A 21,583-nucleotide genomic window follows, 5' to 3' on the forward strand; every position below is an offset into this window, starting at 1 on the left:
CAGGTCCGTAGCCAAACTGCTCTGCGAGCGACTACTGCCAGGGCTGAAGCATTAGAAGCAACAGTGCCTACATCAATGGCTGCTTCTTCTAAATACTGGGTAGATTGTCTTAAACGGCAAAGACGATCCTCTTGCTCCCTAGTAGGAGAAGGGATGTCATTCTCTAGTTCCTCTATCCATTCGCCCATTGCCTTTGCTACCCAGGCCGAAGCCATAGCAGGTCTTACCACTGCACCCACAAGAGAAAAAATATTTTTCAATAGGCTCTCTACCCTCCTGTCTGTGACATCATTCAATGAGGTAGATGACAGTGGTAAAGCAGATTTATGCACGAGTCGCAGAACATGTGCATCTACTTTTGGAGGAACTTCTCTCTTCGATCAATCCACAGCAGGAAATGGATAATAAGAATCCCATCTCTTAGGAATCTTATACTTTTTACCGGGCGCTGCCCAAGACTCATCCATCATTTCCGTCAACTCCTCTGACGCTGGAAATTCAGCTTTCACTGACTTTGTTCGTTTGAATACAGGTGCTTTTGCTTTTAACACTGTCTTGGCTGGTTCTTCCAGAGAAAGCACAACCTTTACTGCATTAATGAGTTCAGCTACATCATCTGAACTAAAGCTCTGCGACTGATCATCATACGGAGTTGAATCTATTGTTTCCGCATCATCATCCGATGTATCCTCTTGTGTAGTCTGCCATACAGACGTATCTGTCCGAGTCTTACCTGCCCCTTGGTTACTTGTAGAGGCTACTGGAACCAAACCATAGGGAGGGAGCTGCATGTATGGGTTCATAGTGTAACCTAACCCTTGAGGTGGTGCTACTGGAGCTAACCTGTCCGCTATTGAAGATAGAGTCTTTGCGAACATATTCCATGGTGGCTCTACTAGAGGTTGAACCAACTCCTGTTTTTTACTTCGCTGAAAAGCGAAACAGTTTGCACACAAACCCTCATAAGTGACCAATTGATTCATATCAATTACCCCTGACTTACAAGATTAGCATGTTAGGGCTATGGGAGTGCTTGATAAATTCTCATCACTTTTGCCGCTCACAGACATTTTTTCTGATATTGACTACACAATTTTGTGACTGAACCACACCCTATAATCAGTATATAGAGGTGAAATCAATCTGACCACAGTGCACCTGATTTGAGGGTCAGAACAGGACTGACATTACACAGAAAAGTCAGCACACATACTAGCAGTCAGTCACATGTTAAAGCATTAGACATTGTCATATGAGAATACAACCTCCATAATAACTTATACATAAGTAGGAAAATTGTACTTCTGTTTAACTGGTTCTTTTTCAACATAACATGCAGAAAACACAGTAATATACAGGTCTCATATGCAATAGGTACTAAAAATTAACAATGCACACTAAGAAGTAGAAGGAATTTTTAGTACTGTATACCCTGCCTCCGTAGAGCGGGATACAGGGAGACTCACCACACTTCCATATCCAAGCAAAGACGCTCGTAAGACGCTGAGTGGATTCAGACGCTACTGGTGTACACTGCCGCTCTTGGTAACTGATAACGGACACGGACGCTCACCAACGGACACGGACGCTGAGCGACTCCACGTGCATGCAGACACTAAAGGCCTGCGACTCGGTCTGGGCGGGTTTATATCCAGTGTACACAACCGCAGCGTCTAAGCTGCGACCGAGTACCCTCGTGGTAGCGTCTGAGCCGGAAGTGAGGTCATTCAGTTCATGAAACGAGAGACCCGCGGGAACTGGCCATGAACTCGGAGGAGGGACAGCCAGGAGAGCGTCTGAAACCCCCTGTTGACTTAAACTCCCAGGATCGCGGCCTCACCTAGTCCTGGCGCCTATGATCCCCGGAGCGTAGCGCTGTCACACTCGAGATGTTCGGCGCATCAACACGCTGTTTGTAGTCTCCACCAAATCAGCGTAGCTGTGTCCTGACCCCTCTAGTAAGAGGAAGTCCATATACTCACTGTCTCCCCATGCTCCGGCCACAGCCTGGTAACGTCTGCTGGACCTGCTAGAACATCCGACACAGACGCCCGTCGAGACAGCACTGTACCGCGAAGGTAAGCGTTGTTGCGACCCGGTGGGGAGTTGTTGGAGCGACTCTTTCTAATACACGTTTAAGACGCTGTTAAGAGAAGTCGCTCAAACCAAAACAGTAAGTCTATAAAAATAAAGTAATGAAAACTTGAGGCTGCTTTCACAGCAGCCCTGTGACCATGCGGCTTCCTGCCGCACCAAGCAAAAAACTGATCTGACTGAGTCAGTGGGCGGGACTATATAGTGGAGGCCCCAATGCATCCTGGGAGGCCAGAAAGCTCGTGACCGTGTTGGTGCCATTTTCGCTGTCGCTCGACAATATCCCAATGTTATCCTGTGGATAATCCTGTGGACCCAGCCAGAGAAACATACAGTGAAAACAATATGAACATGTATAAACAACTTCCGGGCGGAAACATAACGGACGTTGGCATTACACAAGTCGTGGCCGGAAAAATTGAAACGTAAAGTCTAAGAATACTATAGACCCGGATAAGCCTACATATAACATTCTAGAAGTAAATTATTATGACGTTTGACACAGTAAGCTAGAGTTACCCAGCGTATATACTGCAAAATAACTGTAGAAGAAAGAAGCAGTAAACCATGGTCACAACAGGATACGTATGAGTAACCATCAAGACCAGGCATAAAAGATAGTCAGCAATGTGGTCATAAATAGCTTCTGCGTCCTGACTCGTATGTCACCAGGGATATCATTACATCGAATATTCTCCTTCAGAAAAGCTTCTGCATCATCTGCCGAAAGGAAATCAGTAAAGGAGGTGCCGGAGTATATGCCAAGACGTGCCAATCAGTATTTTATGCGATTCCCAGGATAAATGACGTATTTTACGGGAAGCTTTCCAGATTTCCTCCTCGTGCAAGAAGTTGAGGCATTTAAATGGCACTACTCTGGGTCTAGCTCCGTCATATCTCTGTGCGCTCTGTCTATGACCATATCCCTGGCAGGAGTCTGCAATACCCAGTAATTCTGGAAGGGTGACACGGAGAAGTGTACAATGCTGTATTTTTAATTGTCTCAGGGAGACCTATTACACGTAAGTTCGATCTGCGCGACCTATTTTCTAGATCATCTAGACGGTTCCAGATCTGGTGATGTGAGAGATATATGGGCTACATCTTGCTTGAGCTCAGAAAGATCATGGAACATTTCGCCTGCTCTTTGCTCAGTTTGCAATACCCGGTGTGTGAGCTGAGCCAGTGGTTTTATATATATCTGCTGTCTGGGCTTGTATTAAGGGTTAACCCCTTCAGTGCCGCGGCCGCCATTGTCCACGTGGGCTGGGGGTCTCTCCAGCCACAGCTTGTATTAAGGGACCCGTTGCAGTGCGCACAGCCCCCACCACATCGCTGTATGTGACCGGCGTTGCGGGTGTGAATAACTGATTGGTGAGTAACGCAGCTGGAGCAGGTTCAGTTATTGCTGCAGGGAGAGCAGTCTCCATTGTGAGTGGTGAGGTAGCAGAGCCTCCGCGTCCAGCGCCATTTTCAGTTCCAGGCGGCGCTTCTCCTTCTCCCACTTCTGCTCCTTTTTCGTGAGCGCCGCGGGTGCCAGGTACCGGTCCATGTTAGACACTGGGTTGTCACAGAGGGGCAGGGGAGTGTGCAGGGCCGTATTGGAGGTTTTTCATCCTTGTAAAAGGAGTTATCCGGCGGGCGGCAGCGGAGCTCTCTCCCCACGCTACTAACACATCGCAGCCGGAACCGGAAGCAATCACATTGTATGAGTTTTAAACAATTTACTCGTATATTCTTGTGGAAAATAAATATTTGGACACCTACCAAGCAGCAAGATTTCTGGCTCTCACAGACCTGTTACTTCTTCTTTAAGAAGCTCTTCTATCCTCCACTCGTTACCTGTATTAATGGCACCTGTTTGAACTGGTTATCTGTATAAAAGACACCTGTCCACACCCTCAGTCAGTCAGACTGCTACCTCTCCACCATGGCCAAGACCAGAAAGCTGTCTAAGGACACCAGGGACACAATTGTAGAGCTGCACAAGGCTGGGATGAGCTACTGGACAATAGGCAAGCAGCTTGGTGAGAAGAGATCAACTGTTGGCGCAATTATTAAAACATGGAAGAAATACAAGATCACCGACAATCTCCCTCGACCTGGGGCTCCATGCAAGATCTCACCTCGTGGGGTATCAATGATCTTGAGAGCGGTGAGGAATCAGCCCAGAACTACATGGGGGACCTGGTCAATGACCTCAAGAGAGCTGGGACCACAGTCACAAAGGTTACCATTAGTAACACACTACGTCGTCATGGATTGAAATCCTGCAGCGCCCGAAAGATCCCCCTGCTTAAGCCAGCACATGTCCAGGCCCGTCTAAAGTCTGCCAGTGACCATCTGGATGATCCAGAGGAGGATTGGGAGAATGTCATGTGGTCAGATGAGAGCAAAATCAAACTTTTTGGTATAAACTCCACTCTCCGTGTTTGGAGGGAGAAGAATGATGACTGGCATCCCAAGAACACCTTACCCACTGTGAAGCATGGGGGTGGAAACATCATGCTTTGTGGCTGCTTTTCTGCAAAGGGGACACAGGAAGACTGATCCGTATTAAGGAGAGGATGAATGTGGCCATGTATCGTGAGATTTTGGGCAAAAAACCTCCTTCCCTCAGCAAGAGCATTGAAGATGCGAACGTGGCTGGGTCTTCCAGCATGACAATGACCCCAAACACACTGCCCGGGCAACTAAGGAGTGGCTCCGTAAGAAGCATTTCAATGTCCTGGAGTGGCCTTACTAGTCTCCAGACCTCAACCCAATAGAAAATCTGCGGAGGGAGTTGAAAGTCCGTGTTGCCCGGCATCAGCCCCAAAACATGACAGATCTAGAGAAGATCTGCATGGAAGAGTGGGCCAAAATACCTGCTACAGTGTGTGCAAACCTGGTCAAGAACTACAGGAAACGTTTGACCTCTGTAATTGCCAACCGAGGTTATATTACAAAGTATCGAGTTCAACTTTCTGATTGTCCAAATATTTATTTTCCACAAGAATAAACAAATAAATAGTGTAACAATCAGACAATGTGATTTCCAGATTCTGTCTCTCACAGGTGAAGTCTATGATGGAAATTACAGACCTCTCTCATCTTCATAAGTGGGTCAACTTGCACAATCGGTGGCTGTCCAAAAACGTGTGTGTGTGTGTGTGTGTGTGTGTGTGTGTGTGTGTGTGTGTGTGTGTGTGTATTTTTTTCCATTTTAATGGCAGGTTTTTTTCTGGATTTTTTTCCCTACCTTCTTTTCCATCCTGACCAGGTTTTATTTTATAATTTATATATAGCATTAATACAATTATCCTGTTATGTGAAGGATCTTAATAATAGTCAATTTTCGATCTTAATCTTGACACTCATAAGAACATTTGTCTTTATTTCCTTCTATATGATATCACAACTATTGTGCATATATAAACATAACCAGATGATATATTACAATATAAAACAAAAAAACTGAAATCAAGCGCTCTGTCACTCTAATCAATATGCTGCCAGTAACATAGGGCTACTCACCCCTGTTAGATTAAAAAATCAATCAAGAAACAAAGGAACTGGTGTTACAGCGCATAAAGATTAGAACTAAAGAAAAATTAAAACACATAAAACATGTATATAATATACAATTTGTACCACCGGCCGGCCAACGTACTGATTCAATACTGTATTTATAAACAGACTAGATACAACATGTAACGTGACATAATACTCTGTGTCCACTTGTAATTTTTAGCAACACATGCTGTGATAGTTAAAATGTAACTTTTCTGATGTTTACTGAAGCTTAATAGCACACAGAGTTCTCCCTTGTATAACTATAGAACAGTCACTTTTAGGAAAAAGAAGAACTTTTTTCTTCACAATAAATGAGAGCTTAGGAGCTGTTTGGCTGTCCCATTTAGATATCCGCTGATGAAGCCGCTGAACCCGGAGGGAGGCAGGGAAACGCGTCATCTACTCATTTCATTGCCGTTTGCACCACTGTATCCGGAGATCTCGCTAGCCAGCTATAACGCTCCACGGATTCTTCACCTTTATTTATGATCTCCCAGAGATGACTGCATGATAAAGGTTAAAGCACCAGCAGCCGGGGAGGACACTCTTGGTGAAAGAGTCCACAAGCAGGAGTGGTGAGATCGTTATTGTATAATTGTCTGGCCAGACACGCTTTTATAGGAAGCACAGTTTCACTTTATCAACGGCTTTCTGGCTATCTAAAATGGGACAGCTAAACAGCTCCTAAGCTCTCATTTGTTGTGAAGAAAAAAGTTCTTCTTTTTCCTAAAAGTGACTGTTCTATAGTTATACAAGGGAGAACTCTGTGTGCTATTAAGCTTCAGTAAACATCAGAAAAGTTACATTTTAACTATCACAGCATGTGTTGCTAAAAATTACAAGTGGACACAGAGTATTATGTCACGTTACATGTTGTATCTAGTCTGTTTATAAATACAGTATTGAATCAGTACGTTGACCGGCCGGCCGGTGGTACAAATTGTATATTATATACATGTTTTAATAATTTTTTCTTTAGATGATATATTAGTTTCTTAGGAGCACATCATTTTGATCTGTAATGTGTTTATATGACTGTGTTGAGCTCCACCGCCTCGTTCAACCCATCAGGGTAGATGGAATTCATCTTGAACATCCAATATACCTCTTGTATCTATCTCCCGATCGTTGTTATTGGGATATGTCCCAAACCGATTATCTTCATACATTTAGGGACCCCACTATGTGCTTCTGAAAAATGTCTTGATACGCTATGGGTAGGGAGTTTCTTAAGAATGTTTTTGCGGTGTTCTAGAAATCTAACTCTATGGGGTCTGGTGGTTCTCCATATATAGTTCAGGTTACAGTCACATATTAGCATGTTGTGTTGTCTCATATGCCTTTTCTCCTGGATTTCATGGTACTGTAGTAATTTTCTTTGGCATATAGTCACGTTAGGCATCTATTCCCCCATATTTATAGCAGCCCTGGGCTTTAGACTGAAGCCAACATGGATTCTGAGGATTCTTTTTCTGAGTATCATCAGGTTTCAAAAAACTAGGTGCCAAAATATTTTTCAAGGACCAGTTTTAATTTTTATTTTTTTTAAACAAATACCGGTTTGGAAGGAAAGTGCTCGCTAAGAAGGGGATCCTGATTAAGGATGTTATAGTTCTTCTGTATCATTTTTTTAATTTCTAAACAACGATTATTATTATATGTCATAATGAACGCTCTCTCTCTCGCATTTCCTGTTTTATGTTTCCTCTGTTGCTGTAGTAAGACTTCCTCTCTATTTTTCTCTTTTTGCTTCCTCCAATGCTCTAAATGTTCCACTTTCAGGAGAACGCTGGTGATGGAAAGAATCCGTCATCGCGGTTGCTTGTTCTTCAGATGTATCTGAGCAGTTTCTCCTTAAGCGGAGGAATCGGCCCATTGGGATGTTATTTTACTGGGAGGATCGTGTGCCCACCTCCTGGAGGTAATGTTCAGCGCAGATCTTGTTATTATGAATATTAAGTGTTATGTCTAGGAAATTAATCGTATTTCTATTGTAGGAATCTGTGAACTATAAATTATATGAATTTGTGTTGAGGCAAGTGACTAAATTGTGCACAGAAACGTGATCTCCATCCCAAACAATAAAAAGGTCATAAATGCAGCGCCCATAGAGGACCAGGTGTGCGCCAAACCCACCCCCCTCCCACACAAGGTGTTCTTCAACTTCCACCGTGTAGAGGTCGGCGTAGCTCGGCGCAAACCTGGTTCTCATGGCCGTCCCTACTACTTTATCAAATTCACATGCATGAACATCACTACAATACCCATAATTCCCTAGTTTGCCCAATGAGTACCCTGGATGTTAGTCCCAATGTCATGTGACCAGACTAGGTAATGTAACATCCAATAAGGTTAAAGAAAGCGCTAACCACATGTTTATTGTTGTGATCATGTGACCGGAAATGTCAGGAACATCCGTATTTACAGTTTTCTAAAGATATTAATATCATCTATATCCTTAATAAAAGTGAATTTTCAATTGAACAAATGAAATGGTTTATAAAATAGGTCTGCCTCCATACTAGTTATGTTGATACCTTGATAAAGCTGCCAGTTGGAGCAGCGAAACGCGTTGGTATCTACCCACAGGACATTTACCCATTCCTTCAGCCTGAACCAGCTCCACCACAAATTCGCAGGCAGTGTACCCTAACCGACCGGAAATCTGCCTACCACTCGCCAAAAGCGGTATCCAGAGCCCAGACCGCAATTGATTTGCGGACTCCAGCCTATTACCTGCATTTGGCTCAGGAGAGCTTTCCTCCGGCGGGAAACTTAAAGGGACATATCGCAAAAGGCGTCGGTCTTCGATGAACAACTTTTGGAATATAATATAAACAAGTGTTTCCACTAGTCCTCGGTAATTGGAGCATCAAAGGATCAGGCATACAGAGAAGGACTAATACAGCTGTCTGACCTGTGCCAGTGGGTGAGAACTTGCTCTAATGGGAATTTTTTTAATATGTATTATCATGTTTTTATGTATTGATTGCAACAAAACTTCTTTAAAAAAAAAAGATACTAATACATTTGATTTAATAAAAACACACATATAAGCGCTGCTTCAGTACATGTAGGAGAGTGACTATCTCCATATAACAGCTGCTTAATTGAGAAACAAACCACAACAGCGCCTGTGATATCAATACGCAGCCAAACCGCTCTGCGAGCTGCTTCTGCTGAAGTGGATGCCTGAGAGCCAAGGCTGATTCCATAAACGTCGCCGCCTGTCCGTGTACAATATGGGAATTTTGCTCTCTAGATGTAATTGAAAGATTTTCCTCCAATGCATCCGCCCAGGCTGCCACTGCTTTCGTCACCCAGGCTGAAGCCATGGCTGGTCTTATATATGCCCAAGACAAGGAAAAAACTATTTTTAGAAAACCATCGACTCTTCTATCCGTGACATCATTTATTGATGTTGAAGGCAGAGGTAATGTCTATTGTCGCACTAATCAAATGACATGCGTATCTACTTTGGAAGCCACCTCCTTTTTTAAACAGTCCCCAGCCAGAAGAGGATAATTGGAATTCCATGGAATTCTAATTTCTTACTGGGCGTAACCCAAACCTCTTGCATAATTTCCATCAGCTGATCTGAACCAGGAAACTCAGTCCTAACTGTTTTGGGACGTTTAAACACAGGTGCCTTAGTTTTTAACAAAGGCTCTGCTGCCTCTTCTAAGGTATGTCCACTGAGCTGAAGCCTTCCTAGTCTCTGTATGCAGACCCGAAGTACAATGAGTCCTCATCTGAAACATATGTAGACTGTGAAGATGTTGTATCATGTCAATGTGATTTACTTACCATCGGCCTTTCAGCCTGCTTTTTGTTGAGAAGCTGCCAATTCCTGTGCTGGATGTGATAAACCCCAGGAGGAATGTAAAAGGTTAAAAATGTAACCTATGCCTTATATTGGAGCTGGCATTATCCGCTCAGCTATACTGGATAATGTCTGTGCAAAAGTAGCCCCTGGGGGTTCAACTTGAACCTGTGTCTGCCTTGGATTATTTAAGAGGCTTTGGTGACAGCTAAAACAATTTGCACATAATCCATTTTGAACCAGATCCTGAGAGGTTAACCCAGCTTTACAGGACAAACATGACATGAGTGTTGGTGCTGCTGTGGAGAGTGTATCCTCCTCACCCTTGCCGCTCTTAGACATGATTAATAAATCACACACCTGTACAGTGTTACTACACAATTTGTGACTGTAATCACTTTCAAATTTGTTAAAGTGATACACAAACCAACCCTACCCTGCTTTGCACCAGCATTGAGGACCGGAATACACAGACACTGAAAGAATTATAGTAAAGTCAGCAATCACACTAGCAATCAGTCACAGGTTATACATTAGTATAATAAGCAATATGACCACATAATCAACTACAAATACATTTCAAGAATGTAGGAGAAACATATTCCTGCATTACCTTATATAGGATTTAACCGTATTCAGTCACACAGACTCATATGCATCAGGCACTAACCCAACTATTCAAAGGTAGATACTTAGTGCAGTATTACCCGGCTCAGGAGAACGATATACAGGGAGACACACCCTGCTTCCAGGATCGATCAATACGTTAGTGAACGCTGAGTGGATCCAGACGCTAATAGTGTACACACTCTCCCCATGAACCTACAGTGAACACTGACGCACCAGTCACACAAACGCCTATGCTGCGACTGGGTCCTTTTAGATACACAGAGTCTCAGATGGAAGCAGGAACTCCGTTCATGGTGGGAGACAGAGGAAACTGGTCATGAACCGGGGGGAGGAGCGACCAAGAGAGCGTCTGACTCCTTACTGCTAACATCAACCCTAGGGATTGTGGCCTCATACTACCCCCTGGAGCCTATGATCCCTGAGGCCTAGCACTGGTGCACCTGAGGTGGCAGCCGCATCAGCGACAGTTTGGTAGTCTCCTCCCAAAACAGTGCAGCTGTGTCCATGTTCCCCCTCTAAGTGGAACCAATGCCTTAGCTTCTCCCCGTGCTCAGGCCACAGCCTGGTAACGTCTGCTGGAATTGCTAGTACATCCTACACAGACGCCCGCCGAAACAGCATTGTACACGTGGGTAAGCAGCGACGCGATCCAGTGGGGAGTTGTTGGAGCAACTCTTCCCAAGGTACGTATAAGTCACTTTTAGAGAAGATCGCTCAAAAAATAATAAGACTATAAAAATAAAATTAAAAAATCAGGATTTTGGTACTTACCGATAAATCCCTTTCTCCGATTCCACAGGGGCCACTGGAGCGTAGTTACAATGGGGAAATAGTAGGCAGTAATTGGGAGCTGGCACTTTAAAATTCTCACACTGTGGCTAGCTCCTCCCCTACTATCTCCCCTCCAAGCCAGTCTACGTAAAACTGTGCCCGAGGAGAGCTGGAATAAACAAACCGTAAGGTAGAGGAGGTTAATGACGCCCTGTAAACCAGGAGAACACAAACCAAACCTGGAACAGAACCTAACAAACAACCGGCTAGCCCGAACTCAACAAGCAGTCATATGGTGATCTGCAAACTGTTAAGCAAAAAACAAGGAGGAACAGCGCTGGGCGGGCGTCCAGTGGCCCCTGTGGAATCGGAGAAAGGGATTTATCGGTAAGTACCAAAATCCTGATTTCTCCTTCATCCACTAGGGGCCACTGGAGCGTAGTTACAATGGGGACGTCCCAGAGCTCCCAAATCGGGTGGGAGAGCGCTGAGAGTCCTGTAAAACCGCTCGGCCAAACTGTGATGCAGAGGCCGCGAAAGTGTCAAACTTGTAGAATTTGACAAAACGAATGTCGGTCCGACCAAGTAGCCGCGCGACAAAGTATTCATGGAGACCCCACGGGCAGCTGCCCCCGAAGGTCCAGCCACGCGCGTTAAGTGCGCTGAAATGGTCAGATGTATGCAACAGCCCAACATAAGCTGGGACCCCGGCTACTTAGTACGGGAGCATCGTACAGAACAAATTAGAAAAACACTTCGTTGAATAGCTTAAGACCTCTGTAAAGAGAGTCAGCGAGCCCTGACAACATTCTAAGAGGACTGAAAAACACTAGTGTCAGATTTATATGAAAAAACGGACATCCCCTTTGGAAGAAACGACCGCTGAGGCCGAAGCTCAGCCGGGGGAGTTGCTAATAGAGTACTCCCTGAAAGAGAGCCCGAACTTACGGCCGCCAGGCTAATTTCTTTTGGAAGAAAACCGAAAAAGGCAGAGACCTAAAATTCAGGTCAATGTGGTTTGAAGTGCAGCGGAGCAAAACCTCCCAGAGAAACCAAAGATGACGGCTGAATGGTAACTGAAAGAAGGGGAAAACCCCCTTTTTTTCCTTATCATGTCCAATACAGTTTTCCAACAGTGGCAAAAGCGAGAAGAGGTGACAGACTTCTGAAATCGGGGCCTAGTAGGCCTAACCGAACTAGGGAACTCCTCCCTTCTGAGGTCTCGTGAACAGACACACTGTTAAATGAAACCAGTGTAAGATTGAACAAAGAAAAGGACCCTGTTGAAGTAGACAGTCCAGTCTAGGTAGGAGCCAAGGCTCCTCTACTGACAACAGGTGTAGCTGTATCTTCAAGTCATGGGTGGCCCAACCAGAGCCACCGAGAGGACTAGCACGCATATTCCCCTCCTGTGTTACCGAAAGTGAGGTAGAAATAGAAAAGGAGGCAGGATAGAATAACCAGAAACTCCCAGGAGCCCTGAGGGCATCCTCGGCTACTGCCACCAGAGCTCACATCCGTGAGTAGTAAAGAGTTAAAGAGTCAGTCAGAACGCCCTGAGGTAGATTTGAAATCTCCGCCCACAGCAGACCAGCTGACAAAACTCCGGGGAATGTTCCCTCGCCCAGGAGTCCGACCTGGTGGCCTGACCTGGGAAGAAGATTGTTGTCTCCCGCTCAGAGGGGAATGTAGGCGACCACTCATTGCGTCCAACTTGTGTTGAGAAAACGTCTACGAGGAGCATAAATTGGATCTGAGTCGAACCAGAAGCTCCTGGATCCTCCGGATCTTCAGAAGACACCTAATGTACAGAGTGGGATAGTAGCAGTAGATTGCCCCATTAGGGAACCAACGTCACCCCCCTGAAAAAGAGTTATTCTGTGATCTTCCTGAACCCTGTGGGAGCGGAAGAGAGACCGAAAGGAAAGGACTTACAGTGAAAATGAGAATCCTGTAATTCGACTGAGTAAAGCCCGATGAGGAAACCCAAGGGAAATCAGTAAACAGGCATCCCTGAAGACAAGGGACGCGTAAAACTCCCTTCCTTGTTTAAACTAGCAATCACAGACTGAAAGGATTCTAAGGCCAGAATAGGCCTGGCCGAGCCAACTGGCTTCGGAACGTGAAAAAACAAAAGCCGGAGAACTGTCTCGATTCAAATGATATGTAAAAAACAGGGATCAACACCCTTTGCGGTTAGAAGCATATGGAGCGCCGCCTGCAGTCTGACTCTCTTGTCATCGTAAATCGGCCGACCCCTGCCGAGGGACTCCCGAGACGGTTGTACTCCAAAATCTAGTCTGTAACCGCCCAAGCCTTCTTCCACCGACCTGCGCCCACCCTGGGACCCTCCAGGTGGTAGGAAAGTCTGACCTGTAGAGTGTGTATAGGATGATGTAAAATCAGACTGGACCGAGGTTGTTGAACCTTCAGTTTTTTTTGTTTTTTTTTTAGATCCCCTGGCGACGGAGATATCGCCCGTGTGGAGTCGAAAGCTTGAAAGGGCACGGTAAAACTCTAAAGGAAAGACCGGTAAAGGTCTGTCTTGGAGCTGGGGCAGTAGTAGGATAAAGCAAAGTGGACTTACCTCCAATGGTTCAAGAAATCATGCAGAAAGTTCCTTCCCCTGAACCATCTGCCCCGTAGGATTTCATGTTCACCTGTCACTGTCGCAGCCCCAGAGGTCGTCGGGTTAAGACAGCCCAAAGCGAAAATGCAGGTTCCGAGACTGCAGACGTGGAGACTTCCAAAGAACATAAAGCAGAATCGTGATTCTGACCTGTACCAAAGTATCAATTGATCCTGATGCGAAACATCCTGTAACCTAGAGGACAATTGTTCCACAACCTACCTGCTCCGGACAAGGTAGAACCCCGCTGCCGTATATGTCTTCGATAGATCCCTGAGCAAGGCTGCCTCAGGAAAACAGCAGCTTGTTGGACCGGCGATACATCGAGGGGTATACCCTAGAGAGGTTCTGATACCATTTCCTGCCGTCTGCGGGGAAAGGATAGGAAAACAAACATTGTTTGATACCTGAAATTGTGTATTCGGGTGTCTGCCGGCCGTCTACCGGAGCCTGCCCAGCTCATCCGAAACTGGACCAGTCGCTGTCATTTCGTCATTGGCGTCGAACCCTGATGGACTTGACGTGTCCGCCTCCTTTACCTGCAGTCTCAGACGAACTGCTGTATAATGCACCTGGATATTCTGAGACATAGGTTCAGACTCCCCAGAAAACAGACATCATCAGTATTGTAACATGGAAGGTTAGCAAGGTTCCTTTAGAAACCTGGAGAGGTGAAATGACGTACAAGGTCTCTGGTTACCAGTGACATTACCTGTATAATCTGAGCTGTTCAAACAGGAGTGTCCTGCAGGTGCGTGGAGGGCTCTGCAGATGGCTCCACCGCATACTTCACACCTAAGAGGGAATTCTTTGACTATCCCAGGTGAGACAAACGAAAGGAGAAAAGGTGGGTTAAATAAACACAGCCCTATGTAAGGTCTGCACTATAATGTGTAGTGACCGACACGATTCAAATAAACTTTCTGGAGCAGTGGAGACCTGAACCAGTAGCGCTGCGCTGTGGGACAGGAGTCTTAGCCCTAGGCTATAGGAACTCTCCTTAAAGTTTTGTTTGGATTCAAACCCCTGTTCAGATACCCGCTACTAGCGTACTGAGCCACAGCGCTATTTGTCTGATGCCTTACACACATTCCCCAATTACACATAGCATTAGTAACTAGTGACACCAAGGAATAATAAAGGGAAGGCAACACCCCGCCCTGTATGTAGTGTACCACTAATTAAGGTGCACCAGATGGCAAGGTGGGGTATCTTGTTATTAGAAAACATTGCCGAAGTGTCTGTTTTATCCCCTATATATGGTATTGTATGGATATATCTATATACATACCCACACACACTTAAATATATATATATATATATATATATATATACATACAAACATATCTATATATATCTATATATATCTCACACCACAGTGAACCCAACCGGGTAGATAATTACTGTGCACCTAATAGGGTAGATAAATACTGTGCACCTAATAGGGTAGATAAATACTGTGCACCTAATAGGGCAGATAAATACTGTGCACCTAATAGGGTAGATAATTACTGTGCACCTAATAGGGTAGATAAATACTGTGTACCCAATAGGGTAGATAATTACTGTGCACCTAATAGGGTAGATAATTACTGTGCACCTAATAGGGTAGATAAATACTGTGCACCTAATAGGGTAGATAAATACTGTGCACCTAATAGGGCAGATAATTACTGTGCACCTAATAGGGTAGATAAATACTGTGTATTTGTAGGGTAGATAAATACTGTGCACCTAATAGGGTAGATAAATACTGTGTACCCAATAGGGTAGATAATTACTGTGCACCTAATAGGGCAGATAAATACTGTGCACCTAATAGGGCAGATAAATACTGTGCACCTAATAGGGTAGATAAATACTGTGCACCTAATAGGGTAGATAAATACTGTGCACCTAATAGGGCAGATAAATACTGTGCACCTAATAGGGCAGATAAATACTGTGCACCTAATAGGGTAGATAATTACTGTGCACCTAATAGGGCAGATAAATACTGTGCACCTAATAGGGTAGATAAATACTGTGCACCTAATAGGGTAGATAATTACTGTGCACCTAATAGGGCAGATAAATACTGTGCACCTAATAGGGTAGATAAATACTGTGCACCTAATAGGGCAGATAAATACTGTGCACCTAATAGGGCAGATAAATACTGTGCACCTAATAGGGTAGATAAATACTGTGCACCTAATAGGGTAGATAAATACTGTGCACCTAATAGGGTAGATAAATACTGTGCACCTAATAGGGTAGATAATTACTGTGCACCTAATAGGGTAGATAAATACTGTGCACCTAATAGGGCAGATAAATACTGTGCACCTAATAGGGCAGATAATTACTGTGCACCTAATAGGGCAGATAAATACTGTGCACCTAATAGGGTAGATAAATACTGTGCACCTAATAGGGTAGATAAATACTGTGCACCTAATAGGGTAGATAATTACTGTGCACCTAATAGGGTAGATAAATACTGTGCACCTAATAGGGCAGATAAATACTGTGCACCTAATAGGGCAGATAATTACTGTGCACCTAATAGGGCAGATAAATACTGTGCACCTAATAGGGTAGATAAATACTGTGCACCTAATAGGGTAGATAATTACTGTGCACCTAATAGGGCAGATAAATACTGTGCACCTAATAGGTTAGATAATTACTGTGCACCTAATAGGGTAGATAAATACTGTGCACCTAATAGGGCAGATAAATACTGTGCACCTAATAGGGTAGATAATTACTGTGCACCTAATAGGGCAGATAAATACTGTGCACCTAATAGGGTAGATAATTACTGTGCACCTAATAGGGCAGATAAATACTGTGCACCTAATAGGGCAGATAAATACTGTGCACCTAATAGGGCAGATAAATACTGTGCACCTAATAGGGTAGATAAATACTGTGCACCTAATAGGGTAGATAATTACTGTGCACCTAATAGGGCAGATAAATACTGTGCACCTAATAGGGTAGATAATTACTGTGCACCTAATAGGGTAGATAATTACTGTGTATTTGTAGGGTAAAGAAATACTGCACAGTAGATTTTTAATTATCAATGAGCTGAGTCCCAGCTCCTGTAATAGAGCAGATTCCCTGATGTAAATGTCTGAAATGGGGCAGAGGACTCCCCTGCAGGAGGAATGTAGCCAAAGCAAGATGTAACAATATTTCTGCAGCACACTGCACAGAAAAGCTACAAACTCCAGAGACAGGTGTGTTGCCTAGAGACAATGAGAGCTGGGAGCTGCCGCCGGGGGGAATAAGCTTCACCCCCCCCCCCCACCTTATACATGTAAAGAATCCTCCCTGCACAGCCAGGAGAGGAAAGGAGCTTTCAGCGGGCCGGGGAGCGGGGGACTGTGGTGTTTTTAGTGATCATCAGTGAGCGATGGTATCAGAATGACACACACCCCGGTTGTCGGTCAGGGTGGTGCAAGGGAACTGTATAATCACATACTCAGCCTCCCCCATTCATCATGTCTGTTTCTCCATAGGGAGGAACAGGTAAGGATCAACCTCACTGATGATCTCGTCATGCAGCGGCCGGGGAGCGGAGAAAGCCCGCCGAACAGAGCGGGAGTTAGCTCCGCCCTCCTATTTCTTCGTGGCCGCTGCTGTCTCAGTGCATCCCCCGGCCGCCTGTATGCTGCGGCCGGGGAGCGGTGTGCGGCCGGGGAGCGGAGAGCCTGAGCCCGCCGAAAAGAGCAGGAGTTAGCTCCGCCCCCTCGTTATTGATGGCCGCTGCTGTGCTTTCTCCCTGCATCCCCCGGCCGCCTGTATGCTGCGGCCGGGGGGCGGTTTCACTTATCAAATTAAAAACCACATTATCCCCCGGCTGCCTGTAAGTGTGTATGCTGCAGCCGGGGAGTGTAAATGTATCACCCGGCTGCCTGTATGCTGCAGCCGGGGAGTGAAGAGCGTTGAGCCCGCTTACAGAGCGGGCTGAAGCTCCGCCCCCCACATAATGGCGCCAATTTCAAATCAGTAAGTGCGCCTTTTATGCACTCCAGCCTGGCTATGACTGGAGAGTATAGGAGAGCCTTGTATTAAAACACTGAAAAATGTAAAAACATACATCAGTCTGGGGAGATTGTACTCACCGCTTCCTTCTGTCAGGCGTTTCGACCCAGCGGCCCCAACACGCGCCGCACGCAGCGGTGTCCGGCCGGAATCTTCTGTGGTGGAGCGGCCCCGACACGCGCCGCACGCAGCGGTGTCCGACCACGTATACTCACCGCTGCCATGCTGCCGGAATCTTCTGCTGGATGGAGTGGCCCCGACACACGCCGCGGTGTCCGGCCAACTCAGGAGAGCTCAGTGTCTCCCTCAGCCGGGGCCCATCCCGAGCCGCACGCAGCTGCGATGGGACCCCGCCGGCAGCTCCCGCGGTGCAGACTGGCAGTGGCAGAGCTGCCAGTCTGTGAGTGTGTGTAAAGAAAAATAAAATAATAAATAAAAAATAAAAATTTCTTCAGCTAAACCCAAGTGAACCAGCTCACCTCGGGCACTAAACTAAGACTGGGTTGGAGGGGAGATAGTAGGGGAGGAGCTAGCCACAGTGTGAGAATTTTAAAGTGCCAGCTCCCAATTACTGCCTACTATTTCCCCATTGTAACTACGCTCCAGTGGCCCCTGTGGATGAAGGAGAAAAGCTTATAGCTGCTAAAAACCAGCAGCCCTCTGACCATGGTCCAGCTCCTGCCGCACCAAACAAAAAACTGATTTGCCCGAGTCAGGAGGCGGGGATATATGGACGCGCCAGTTGCATGCTGGGAGGCCGAAAGCTTTGAAAAATTAGTGCAAATCCGCTGTCGCGTCATCATATCCCCATGTTATCCTGTGGATAACCTGTGGACCCTGCCGGAGAAAAAGATAATTCTATCTGCAAATCTCAGTAGGTGATAAGTAGCCATGGCACATAACACTATCACACGCACCAGAGACACCATCACACACACACACACACTACATAGACTCCATCACACGCACCCGAGACTCCATCACACGCACCCACTACAGAGACTCCATCACACACACCCACTACAGAGACTCCATCACACACTACAGAGACTCCATCACACGCACCCGAGACTCCATCACACGCACCCACTACAGAGACTCCATCACACACACACACTACAGAGACTCCATCACACACTACAGAGACTCCATCACACACACTACAGAGACTCCATCACACGCACCCGAGACCCCATCACACGCACCCGAGACTCCATCACACGCACCCGAGACTCCATCACACACACTACAGAGACTCCATCACACACACACACTACAGAGACTCCATCACACACTACAGAGACTCCATCACACACTACAGAGACTCCATCACACACTACAGAGACTCCATCACACACTACAGAGACTCCATCACACACTACAGAGACTCCATCACACGCACCCGAGACTCCATCACACGCACCCGAGACTCCATCACACGCACCCGAGACTCCATCACACGCACCCGAGACTCCATCACACGCACCCGAGACTCCATCACACGCACCCACTACAGAGACTCCATCACACACACACACACTACAGAGAGACTCCATCACACACACTACAGAGACCCCATCACACACTACAGAGACTCCATCACACGCACCCGAGACTCCATCACACGCACCCGAGACTCCATCACACACACTACAGAGACTCCATCACACACACACACACTACAGAGACTCCATCACACACTACAGAGACTCCATCACACACTACAGAGACTCCATCACACACACACACTACAGAGACTCCATCACACACTACAGAGACTCCATCACACACTACAGAGACTCCATCACACGCACCCGAGACTCCATCACACGCACCCGAGACTCCATCACACGCACCCGAGACTCCATCACACGCACCCGAGACTCCATCACACGCACCCGAGACTCCATCACACAAACCCACTACAGAGACTCCATCACACACACACACTACAGAGACTCCATCACACACACACACACACTACAGAGACTCCATCACACACACACACTACAGAGACTCCATCACACACACACACACTACAGAGACTCCATCACACGCACCCACTACAGAGACTCCATCACACACACACTCTACAGAGACTCCATCACACACACACACACACTACAGAGACTCCATCACACACACACACACACTACAGAGACTCCATCACACGCACCCACTACAGAGACTCCATCACACACACACACACTACAGAGACTCCATCACACACTACAGAGACTCCATCACACACACACACACACACTACAGAGACTCCATCACACACACTACAGAGACTCCATCACACACTACAGAGACTCCATCACACACTACAGAGACTCCATCACACACACCCGAGACTCCATCACACGCACCCGAGACTCCATCACACGCACCCGAGACTCCATCACACGCACCCGAGACTCCATCACACGCACCCGAGACTCCATCACACGCACCCGAGACTCCATCACACACACACACTACAGAGACTCCATCACACACACACACTACAGAGACTCCATCACACACACTACAGAGACTCCATCACACACACACACTACAGAGACTCCATCACACGCACCCACTACAGAGACTCCATCACACACACACACACTACAGAGACTCCATCACACACTACAGAGACTCCATCACACACACACACACACACTACAGAGACTCCATCACACACACTACAGAGACTCCATCACACACTACAGAGACTCCATCACACACTACAGAGACTCCATCACACGCACCCGAGACTCCATCACACGCACCCGAGACTCCATCACACGCACCCGAGACTCCATCACACGCACCCGAGACTCCATCACACGCACCCGAGACTCCATCACACACACACACTACAGAGACTCCATCACACACACACACACACTACAGAGACTCCATCACACACACTACAGAGACTCCATCACACACACACACTACAGAGACTCCATCACACGCACCCACTACAGAGACTCCATCACACACACACACACTACAGAGACTCCATCACACACACACTCTACAGAGACTCCATCACACACACACACACACACACTACAGAGACTCCATCACACGCACCCACTAGAGACTCCATCACACACACACACTACAGAGACTCCATCACACACACACACTACAGAGACTCCATCACACGCACACACTACAGAGACTCCATCACACGCACCCGAGACACCATCACACGCACCCACTACAGAGACTCCATCACACACTACAGAGACTCCATCACACACTACAGAGACTCCATCACACACTACAGAGACTCCATCACACGCACCCGAGACTCCATCACACGCACCCGAGACTCCATCACACGCACCCGAGACTCCATCACACGCACCCGAGACTCCATCACACACACCCACTACAGAGACTCCATCACACACACCCACTACAGAGACTCCATCACACACACACACACTACAGAGACTCCATCACACACACACACTACAGAGACTCCATCACACGCACCCACTACAGAGACTCCATCACACACACACACTACAGAGACTCCATCACACACACACTCTACAGAGACTCCATCACACACACACACTACAGAGACTCCATCACACACACACACACTACAGAGACTCCATCACACGCACCCACTACAGAGACTCCATCACACACACACACACACACTACAGAGACTCCATCACACACACACTCTACAGAGACTCCATCACACACACACACACACTACAGAGACTCCAACACACGCACCCACTACAGAGACTCCATCACACACACACTACAGAGACTCCATCACACACACACTACAGAGACTCCATCACACACACACACACTACAGAGACTCCATCACACACACACACTACAGAGACTCCATCACACACACACACACACTAGAGACTCCATCACACACACACATACTACAGAGACTCCATCACACACACACTACAGAGACTCCATCACACACACACTACAGAGACTCCATCACACACACACACTACAGAGACTCCATCACACACACACACACTACAGAGACTCCATCA

General features: G+C 46.4%; 1 protein-coding gene and 1 non-coding gene across 3 annotated transcripts in view; both read right to left on the reverse strand.

Moving 5' to 3' along the window:
* ARHGEF39 (Rho guanine nucleotide exchange factor 39) overlaps positions 1-21,583 on the reverse strand; it is a 478,541-nt gene that overhangs the window by 418,412 nt on the left and 38,546 nt on the right. The window lies entirely within an intron of this gene.
* LOC134932630 (U8 small nucleolar RNA) lies at positions 16,914-17,047 on the reverse strand. Its single transcript, XR_010179430.1, has one exon. It is a non-coding gene; the product is annotated as a U8 small nucleolar RNA (small nucleolar RNA).

This window comes from Pseudophryne corroboree, chromosome 1 (genome assembly GCF_028390025.1).
Source record: "Pseudophryne corroboree isolate aPseCor3 chromosome 1, aPseCor3.hap2, whole genome shotgun sequence".
Taxonomy (NCBI): domain Eukaryota; kingdom Metazoa; phylum Chordata; class Amphibia; order Anura; family Myobatrachidae; genus Pseudophryne; species Pseudophryne corroboree.